General features: G+C 44.1%; 1 long non-coding RNA gene across 1 annotated transcript; it reads right to left on the bottom strand.

Annotated features, from left to right (window-relative positions):
• Positions 1–868: 868 nt before the first annotated feature.
• LOC114057356 lies at positions 869–10,574 on the bottom strand. Its single transcript, XR_003571197.1, has 3 exons — positions 10,384–10,574; positions 1,852–2,030; positions 869–1,012 (listed from the first exon to the last, which is right to left on the bottom strand). It is a non-coding gene; the product is annotated as an uncharacterized LOC114057356 (long non-coding RNA).

Raw genomic sequence — 10,574 nt, 5'->3', positions numbered from 1 at the left:
AAAAAGAAGAGGCAGCATTGCAAACAAGTGAGGTGACACAGCTCAACATGCAGCACTTCTTACTATGCAGCACACTTGCCAGTGCATCACATTTGAATGGTACCATTTATCTTTATAACCCTTTTCTTTCTAGACTGTATTTCATTTCTTTCTTTGTCTGACCTCCAACTCCTCTGTCAGAGGTGGTACAGGCAATAGGCAGCAGCAACGGGAAGGGAGCAGAGGCAGAGAGAAGTATCAATTTATACCACAGAGAAGTATCAATTTATACCACAGTCTTGGTGACTAATCACTGAGCAGCATCTCTGCAGAACTAGTACAGTCTCTGAAAGGTTCCCATATGTTCAAGGCTGACTGTGTGCACGTACAGCAATCAGCTTCAAACAAGAATCAAGATACGAGAAGGCAACTTTGCAAAGCAAACGGCTGAGAAGATCAGCAAATACTTGTCAGAGAGAAGACAATAGAGCTTTGGAGGGGAGAATCTGACTCCCACCAGCGTCTGGCTGATCAATGTTCAGCCTAGGGAGGGAAAGAGCCCTTGCAGAGGGACCACTGAGGGCACTGCACCGATGGGACCTCTCCCTCATATCTGGGAAGAGTGGCAGCCAAGCTGTGGCACTCCTGTTTCCCTCCAAAAATAACCCTGAAAAATTACCTGCAATGCAGAATGGATGCTGTCTAGATAAAGTCCCCTTGCCATGGGGGTTGAAAGGATTATTCTTTTTACTGCCAGCCCCCAGAACGAACCGTACAAGCAGCCTCACAGAGCGGCAAGGTTCTGAGTGATTCAGCTTTTCTGCACAGCAACAGCAGGACAATGTGCTTCAGTCCTAACAGGCTGGCTTCAAACTGCCTTTTCCCCCTTCAAGGCCTGAGGACTTCTCTTCCACAGGACTCCTCCAGCAATCCCAGCAGTGCAGCCCATCATGCCATGGGCATGCAATGGCATAGATGGAACGCATGTACCCTGGGCTCAGTTTGCAGCAGCAGCTACATGCAGCCTCTCTCCCTGTGCATATCAAACAGGGTTCACGATGATAATTTAAACATTTCTCCTTGCTCTCCACTTGGTCCCTTTTTATTTTAGCATCCTGAAGAGCTCTGCATAGGAAAAAGCAGGTGTGGGAGTAGCTAACGAGATATTCATTAAGGCCAGATTTTGATAGAGATGATAAGCCAAATCAGCCCCAAACTTCTGCTTCTCAGCATTCAGCTTTAAGGATCGTTTTGTTTTACAGCCAGAAAAATTACCTGCAGCAGCACTGCTGGGGTACTAAAGCCTCCAGCCACATTTAGCTTCCATTTCAGCTACTCTGCATTGAATATTCCCCTTGGAAATTCAGAGAGCAACTACACTGTCTGTTACATGTCTTATATAAAGACAATCAGGATGAGGTATTTGGGCACTGACCTGCTTGATTTTATTTTTGGCATTCTCTCCTTCCCACCCCCCCCTCCATATATTTGTGAAGCATGAAATACATTCACCCTTCCTGACTCAGTTCTATTCTTTTTCAATCCTGACAGAACACTAGAGGTTGGTAAGCGAACTGTGCTAGGCTGGGTCATGTTTTCAAATGAAGAAAAAAACACCCCACAGCCCTGAAGCAGATTGATATAATTTTGGTTTCATAGCTGACAATCATTTTTCATCATTGTTTCAAGCATGAAAGATTTAGCAGTGGCTGCATAAAACTTCAGTGGCACAAACCTTTGATGTTCTGTCAAGCAGCTTTGCTTTTCCCCTTGTCATACAGACAGCAGTCACAAATTACTCCCTGGCAATCCTAGGTGAGGATTATAAAGATTATTAGAAAAAGATGAGGTTTAAAGAGTTATTATAAGCACCTCTGCATTTCAGCAACACGTGAACACGCAATTGTGTCCTTCACAAAAACTCCCTTGGTTTTCTTATTTTTAATGTGCTGCTGATTTTCCTCTGTGTTAACTGATCATTTTTGTTTGGGCATTTTCACCTCAGGTTCCAAGTAATCAAACTGTCACGAGCATCCTCCTAAGAGAAAGCACTGGAACAAACAGAAAACCACCACATTAGCAATCTGCTTGTGAGCTGCAAGCACATGCACCGAGGCTGAGCAGAGCACGTTTCTCTGAAGGGCCAGTTGTGCCACTTGCAGTGCGACTCTGCAGGATAAAGCTACGTGGCAATATAGAATTAGAATAGAGTGTCCGATTTTATTTTAAGCTACTGCCTTCTTGAATGGATGTACCATCTGTTTCACTGCTGATGAATCCAGGACAATTTTTTTGCCCTGGCTTGAGCTCCATTGGGTTGTCCAGAGTTTTCTTGTGGCCACCAGTTTCAAGTAAACCGGTGAAATGCCACCACAAGAACTGATGCTGAAAAATCCGCGTCTTATCCAGTAAAGTCTTTCACCTAAATAATGTGTGTTCTTATTATTTTCTGATCTGCAGTTTGCTGTGTTCTGTATTTTGCTGTGACATTGGGTTCTGCAGACCCTTGGAGCACACATTCCCTCAGTTACCAACTGCAGCTTTGGGGATGCAGGTCTCTGAGATCTTTGCTTCACGATGGCAAGTGATTTTTATCATCCAAATGGGCTTTAGCTGTAAGAAGATGATAACAGAACTCCTCCAAGTAATTGATCTGCCCAAGGTTACGCAAGGAGGGGAGGTTAAAGAATAGCAGCATCTTCCTCAGAGCCTTGGAAATTATTACTAGGGATCATTATTAAGAACTTTGAATTTTACAGTGATGCTTGGGCTCTGTTGCAAATACTTTATAGCAAACTGCCCTATCTGAATAATCTCTGATGCAATCTAGAAAGAGCACAGCAGTTTAATGAAGGGACAAGAGGAAAGTAAGAATAAGTAGTGATAAGTCAAAGAAATAGGCTTAGTTGTCTGTAGAAGATTTGCATATGTGTTTCATATACATAGTCATGTGGAGACAGATGGGCATTCAGATCCCCAAAACTGAGCAATTCACTCCAAGTGCCTCAAATGTCATGGCTTTCAAGATTTAAAGTGATGAAAGATCAAATCAAGCAAACTTTTCCTGTCTTACACCTTAAGAAGTCAATGGTACTATACACACACTATTTATGGGATTATATTTTGCTGTGCTAGTACTCTCACTTATTCCTCGGTATTTAATTATCAAATACCTCAATGAACTCCTCAGGATGCAGCTACAACTCAAAAATTATTCACTGAAAAGAGCTGTTGAATAACATTTGACACACACAGGAATCCATTTGTAGAAAATCCCCAATCAGCAAAATGCATTGACTAAATTATACATGATTAATTATTCACCCATCTCTCACCACACAACTCTCCCCCTCTCCCCTTTGACAAATTCCTAAAACGATCAAAATGCTGATCACAGCCCGACAGTTTATACAGCCTCTTGCCTTTATGTCTCCCTCCCAGTTTCTCCCCTCCAGTCCTTTAGTAAGCAATCCCTTCTGGTTCAGCAATTTGGCGAACCAGAGAAATTTTGACTTGCAATTATATAACTGCTGCAAGGCACTCCAGTCAGCAGGAATGCCAGCCAGGAGATTCACAGCTGGAAAAAGGAAGGAACAGCCGTCTCCCCCTGCCACAGGACTTTTATTGGGTATGCAGTCCTCAGTTCTGAATGCTTTGATTTATTGGAGGGAGAAGCAATGTGAAAACACTGTCAGGCTTCTGCAGCCACTGAGGTATTAGACTGCTCCATCCACGTACATCACGCTCAGGAAAAGCACAAGAATCTGGAAGGCTATAAATTAGAAGATCCTGGAGGTGTGGAGTGGAAGGAGGAACCAGGAGGGTAAACTTAGCTAGTGATTAGCTCTAAATCCTGAGAAACATGAAACAAATGCTGGCTGTTTCATGAATTACACCTTGCTTTTCCCAACTGTTCCTTTATTTGTAATTCTCCAGCAGAAGTGCAGACCCACACTCCCCCTCCTGCTCCTGGCCGGCAGCCACTTGGGCCAGCAGGATCTGCCTGCTCTGTTGTGCTCTTTTCCCCCAAATATCTTCTTTAGAAACCACTTACTGAGATCTTAGACCTGATATATTTTTAATTCTGCTGTGAAATCCTTACTTGGAGAAGATGCTGCTTTGGCTGACAAGGCCTTCCACCAAGCTGTGGATCACACTCTTTTCTCTCCTTCATGTCTACTCTATTCCCACTTTTTAAGGGATCCCTTTTAAATGGATCTCTTTTAGTCAAGAGAAATGAGCTCTCTCTCCCCACCCTGTCTGCACAGTGCCTGGTTTATACTATTTATAGTATAAACTATATACTATTTATAGTATAAACTCTCCAACTATTAAAGGGTAAACTGCAGCTACAAAATTCATGCTGAAATAACTTTCACTTCTGTGTTACAATTTGTACTAGATCCCATGGTCCAAGGCTCTGTAAACTATTTTCAGTCCTCAACCAGACCCATAACTTCCTTCACATCTGATTTCTGGAGTGCAAGGTTCTGTGTGATATTCTTTATCCTCAGCTCCAAGTCTGCTTGCTGGTAAACCTCCTCTGCATTGAGTGATCCCAATGAGCCTAAAAAGAGCCAGGGCCTCTTTTGCTCCCATCCTGTACACAAGCATGGAATTAAATTCCCTGCACAAATATCATCATTCAGATCTTCAGCTCCTCAGAAAAAAGGGACCTTTCCAGCAGAACACTTTGGACTAGACCTCCTTACTGCAGGGTTGTCCCTTTAAAGCACTTCCTAGGGCTCACTCCTGGCTTGATATGGGAAGAGAAGGCAGGAGAGCCTGCAATTTTGGGAGGGGCAGTTGACTACAGCTCTTAACTAGTCATTTTGCAGCTAACCCTCAGTAAGGCAGCTCTCTTCCACATGGTAAATAGGCTTATTTATTCTTCTCACATCTCATTACTAATGCTTTCAATGTATCCTAAGTAGACAAGCAACCAGCTTCTGTCCTTGGATACCAGCCCAGTTCTCCTTGACTTCACCAGCAGGCACAGACTATCTGAGGAAAGAATTCAGCACAGTATAGTATTTACACTACATGCTAATTATTAAAACAGCCACCAGCTCCTGTTTCATAAGCAAAGATATAAATTCCAGGTCATTACATAAAATGACTTTATAGAGCATTTGCAGAGACCATTAACTTAGCTACAGCTCTCTGCTCACCCTTCAGAGGAACAGGGACATCTGAAACAGCAGCAGCCCACTCCCTCCTCTCCTGCAGAGCTGTGGTTGCAAACCAGGAGGGATGCTGCACATCTCACTCACTTCCTGGTCCCCAGTGGGAACTTGAATTAAATTCTGTGGCAGCAGGTGAGGGAAGGGATTCTGTCCCTCTGCTCTGGTGGGACTCCACCTGCAGTGCTGCATCCAGCTCTGGGGTCCCCAGCACAGGAAAGACGTGGATCTGTTGGAGCAAGTTAATTAGATGGATGGAGCAGCTCTCCTATGAGGAAAGACTGAGGGAACTGAGGTTGTTCAGTCTGGAAAAGAGAAGGCTTCGAGGTGACCTAATTGCAGCCTTCCAGTACCTGAAGGGAACCTAAATGAAAGATGAAGAGGGCCTGTAGTGACAAGACAAGGGAGAACACCTTTAAACTGAGAGAGGTCAGGTTTAGATTAGGTATTAGGAAGAAATTCTTCGCTGTGAGGATGCTGAGGCCCTGGCACAGTTTGCCCAGAAAAAGCTGTGGATGCCCCATCCTCGGGAATGTTCAAGGCCAGGTTGGATGGAGCTCTGATCAACCTGGTCTAGTGGAAGGTGTCCCTGTCCGTGGCAAGGGGTTGGAAGTGGGTGATCTTTAAGGTCCCTTCCAACCCAAACCATTCTGTGATTCCCTGATTTTGTGGCACATCAGGAAAACCAAGGTGAGATCTTGCAGCTGATCCAACAAGAAAAGGTGAGGGGGTGCCTTCCTGCAAGTAAGACTGCTAGAGAGCAGAGTCATTCCCAGGCCTCTCTCAGGAGTCTTGTGCCTCATTTCTCCATCTGTAAAACAGGGCTAATACTTCCCTCACACACAGGTGATAGGGAGATGAAAGATGCTCAAAGATTAGGTGTAGTCCATAAACACATGACAAGTTTGATTCTGTATAAGCTGGCAACAACTGTAAATTTCAAAGGCAATTCATTTCACAGATTTTAGTGCCATTTCCAAACGTTTATGTCTACTCTGCTACCGCAGTTCACTTTGCAAATCCACAGCTGTCAAATAGAAGTCATTAAGGGAAGGGGGGGAGAAGCCACAGTTTTTGTAAGAAGTGATCAGGAGCAAATTAATTCATGTAGGCTATGAATTTTGCATCGGTAGGTTTCAGTGCAAATCCAATTGTAGTAAACAGTTTATATTCCCCCCTCTAGCTATTGTTTTGAGCTATCTTCAGATGCATACTGATCTCCCCGAATGGCTTTATAGGCTCTTAACATTGCAGAGGTTTTCTTTGCAGCTGATAACCCAAGGCTGGTACCTTCAGGCTAAAAGCTGACACTGTAGAGCTCATGAGTACCAGGCTCAGTGGAACTGTGCTGATGGACAACTGAGGGTCTCATCTGTAATTAAAGAGTAGAAAAATTGATTTCTGAAAAACAGTTCTAGGATGAAGCTGGAATTTGCTATGAACTCAACAGCTCTGGAGTTTCAGACAAGAGCTTTTCAATTTTTTTCTGTGCAGGGAAACAGCCTGTCAGAGGTTTGTGCTTCCACCACCTAACTGGTCACAACTCACTGAGCGTGCAGTTGCGCCAACAAACCGATAAAAAAATTCCAAGATGAAATCAAAAGAAGTTAATTCCAGGTGATTTACCTAATCCAGTCACAGCACAGCTCCAGAAACAGATTAATGAGCACAGTCAAGGGAGCAGGGGTGTGTGAACATCCCTAAAACTATGAGACCATCTGGGGGAAAAATGCCTCTTTTGGTAGCTTTCCCAGCAATCAGCTCTCAGAGAAATCATCCTTACCTGATATGATCAAAAAGCAACTGATGAGAGTCCTTAACCTAGTAGGAGTCAATTTAAAAGACAAAAAAAGGGCACAATTGAAGCCTTTCTCCTGACACTCACTGTTCAGGGCTCCTGTCCATTGTTAATAGCCATTAAAAGATTTCTCCCGGACATTCTTTGTGTCACTTCCACTGTGCTCATCCTGCTGGTTGGTGGCACGCTGAAGACCTCTTCCTGCCAGACTTTTAAACAATGCACAGACACACAACTCACTCCAACTTAGATCTGACACTTTTCCTCAAGATTAGATGGGCTACTTGCAGAGACAGACAACTCAGTAACTTCAAAGCTCCCTGCCTTAGCTAACAAGAAACAAATTGCTTCCCCAGTGACTCCTCTCGAGGGACTAATGCAGGATAAACCTGTGATATTTGCATTAATTCATCTTTAAATATAAAGCAGAATAGATTCTGCTTCTTTAATATATTTTCATATTATTTAAATGGACTTGTTTTAAAAGCCAGTAACATGTTTGCTCTGGGAATATTTTGCATTTATATTTACCTTTTGGCTGGCAGTTCATTTTATGGGAAGATCTGTTGGAACTAAAGCTGTTGAGGATTACAAAGATTTTAGAAAGGATTTACATCTGAGGCCCCTTTCATCGTGATTTTCAGCAATGCTACTTTTCTTAGTTTAGTGACATTTAAGGATATTGGAAACATTTTGGTGACAAACCCCACCAGCGAGCTCAGCTGCCTGAGGAGAGCTGGGCTTTGTTGCACCTGTCCTGATTCCTGCTGCCTGTGGAGCAGGTTTGATCAGTAGATATCAAAGCCCTCTCTCTGCAGAGGTGCTCGATTTCATCCTCCCATTCTTCTAGTGGGGGAAACTGAGATATGAAGGAGAGAAGGGAACAACACTGCCTGAAGGCCAGCAGAAAAAGGGTTAGTTTTTTCTTGTTTGCTCACAGCAAGCACCTTAAATTACAAGGTGCTCACTCACTCCATCCTCTCCAGTTATGTCAAAGTGCTTTGAGACCATTTTTAGGGTATTCCTGCACTACCTGGATCACCCCAGTGCACTTTCAGCATCTTTTAGTTTAACCTGACAGTAGAAATGGACTTCAGTAAGACGCTGTCAATGCAAGGACCCGAGGCACGAGTCGGTTCTGGATGGGAGAGTGTGTGTGCAAATCTGTAAGACTGTGTAAGCTCAGACATCCATCAAAGTGAAGAAAAACCTTTCTGGGGCTCAGCTCCTCTCAGCCCAAAGAGCTCCCAGATTCCAGTTACTCTCATAGCATTGCTGGCCCGAGCAAGCTGAGCTGCTGTGCTGTTTTCATTGCTGCCCTAACCCACAGCAGCGACACGTGGTGTCACACGGTGTCGGCGATGACACCCCACTGCCCGAGCAGCTGCATCACTCCTGGCCTTTGTTTTACCTCCTGATTAGCTGCAAGAAATTCGCTGTCACACAGAAATCAGATTGACTCCCTCTGCACTGGCTGGGAACGGTATTTGTGCAAAGATCCTCTAAAGGCAGACGTGAGGTTCTGTGTTTTTTAAGAAAGTCCGTAACTGAATATTATAAAGAGGTGGGGAGAAATCAGTACTTTGGTCGCTGGGTAAATGTTTTTGAGTTCTTTACTGGCTCTAAGATTTACTGTTTAGCCACTCCAATTCCCATCATGTGCAAATGTTTCCTATATTAACAGGAGAAGAGTGATTTGTGGGCAGTGAATGGGAAACAGGACATCAATTTAATGGGGCCATTTGGGGTTAGCACAAAATGACAGAACAGCAGGAAGCAGTTAAAAGCTTCCCTCTCAGCAATCAAAGGCCTGCAATTTTGAGTCTTTTCCTCCAATCAAGTAGTATATTGATGAGAAACCAGTTCTGATAATGACCTTTGAAAGACCTCGTTCTGCCCTTCTGGGGTAATTCATTTCTCTAACTATGGTGTCCTAACAGGAGCTCAGCAAATGCATGTCATCTACACAATCACTCCAGATGCACGACAAATGGCAGAAACCGAGGGGAGGAGATTTCTATTCCCTTATCTTGGACGAATTTTTTTCCTTTGAAGGCTCCTGATCTGACTTACCGGTATTGCTTTTTCCTATGTGCATCTTCCCCTCTCCTTACCTGTCTGTCCCAGCTCATTGAAATTATGGATAGACCATCCTTACTAATTCATCAGTCCTACTCTAACTCGACGATGAGTTCCTTCCTGTGCTGCATATTTTTACATTTCATTCTGTAAGGCTGCTCCTAGATCAAGTCACACTCACAATTCATGCCAAGCTTTAGTTCAATTAATATCACTTTTTTGGCAGTGCTGAAAAGAAACTCTCCTTTTTCTTTGAGAGGCAGATGTGGAGTGCTGAATGCCAGCTTCCCTACATGGGAAATGGTAGGTGTTTGCTCTCAGTCCTGCTAACGTCAGGAGTTGTATTTCTTTACACAAAAATACACCTTCAACCAGTGGCAACAAACCTGCCAGCACACACTGAGCTACTGGAAAATGTCAGGAACAAATCAGGACAACACAGTAGCTTTCAGCTGATTTTAGTGACTGTTCCACCACCTGCCCTTTGAGCTCCAGTCTTCCGTTTTAAGGTTCTTCTGCCTTTTCCCAGTGTGCTGGAGACGGTGATAACCATGAGCACTGTGACTGCACTGCTGGGGAGCTCTGCTTGTAAAATAGGAACAAAACTGACTACCATGAGCTGGTAGGAACCCCAACTTTTAAATATATCATGCTGCACTTCAGTGACTTTTCAAGCTCCTAATACCAGCTCAGAAATGCTGTGAAATGTTGACCCAGGATGAACTCCCTCTGTCAGTTCAGATTTGTTCCAAACCTCAGCAGGCGTTCTGCCAGATCTGGGATCATCCATCCCCCCCCTGCAGCTGGCAGAAAGGTGACACAGAAATCACAGCACTTGCAAAGGCCATCCTTGTGTGCCCCAGCTAATTCCCCGCAGAGGCATCACGGTGAGCCCACGCCAGATTCACACCAAATCATTGGGAGCATTTGAAAAGGCAACACAACACCCTGCTCCTGCCATCCTTGGAAACAGGAAAGCTTCCTCTCCCAGCTGGGTCTCAGGATTCCTGCTCTTTGACATCTTATTATAAGCCAACAAAGGCTACGTGGAGAGGGGGTGAAGGAGAGCGCTCGATACGACAATTACAGGCTATACTTGAAAATTGTTTTCCTAAGCAGGGTCAGCCAACCTGCTCATGCCCCGGCACTGAGGAGGAAAAACATCTGATGCAGGATACATTGTGAAGAAACTACCATATGAGGCGTGGAGGACAAAGGCAGAGACATGTACGGACTGTATTCTAAGGCAGCAAAACAAATTCTCTCGTTGTAGGGTCTAGGAAAGTCTCGAGCACAATCAACTTTTAAAAATCATTTAAATAGTTGTCATGACTCAATTCTTACCTTGTGTCTGTTGATTTAGCTCCCACGATGCCTGAATAGCTTTCCTGAAGCCAGTTTGCTGTCTATTGTCTGTGCCTGATGAGAGCTGTTATTTCTGATTAGATGCTTTTCCTCTGTATTCCAGATATCTGTCCTTCCTTTCTCTCCCTCAGCACATTTCTCCCTAAGCTCTGAAGGTGTCTGATGTAGAT

This window comes from Empidonax traillii, unplaced genomic scaffold, assembly GCF_003031625.1.
Source record: "Empidonax traillii isolate 1590-97213 ecotype Southwest subspecies unplaced genomic scaffold, ASM303162v1 scaffold128:size1411021, whole genome shotgun sequence".
Classification (NCBI taxonomy): Eukaryota; Metazoa; Chordata; class Aves; order Passeriformes; family Tyrannidae; genus Empidonax; species Empidonax traillii.
Note: the sequence above shows the minus strand (reverse complement) of the source record. Positions and strands in the feature narration are given on the sequence as shown.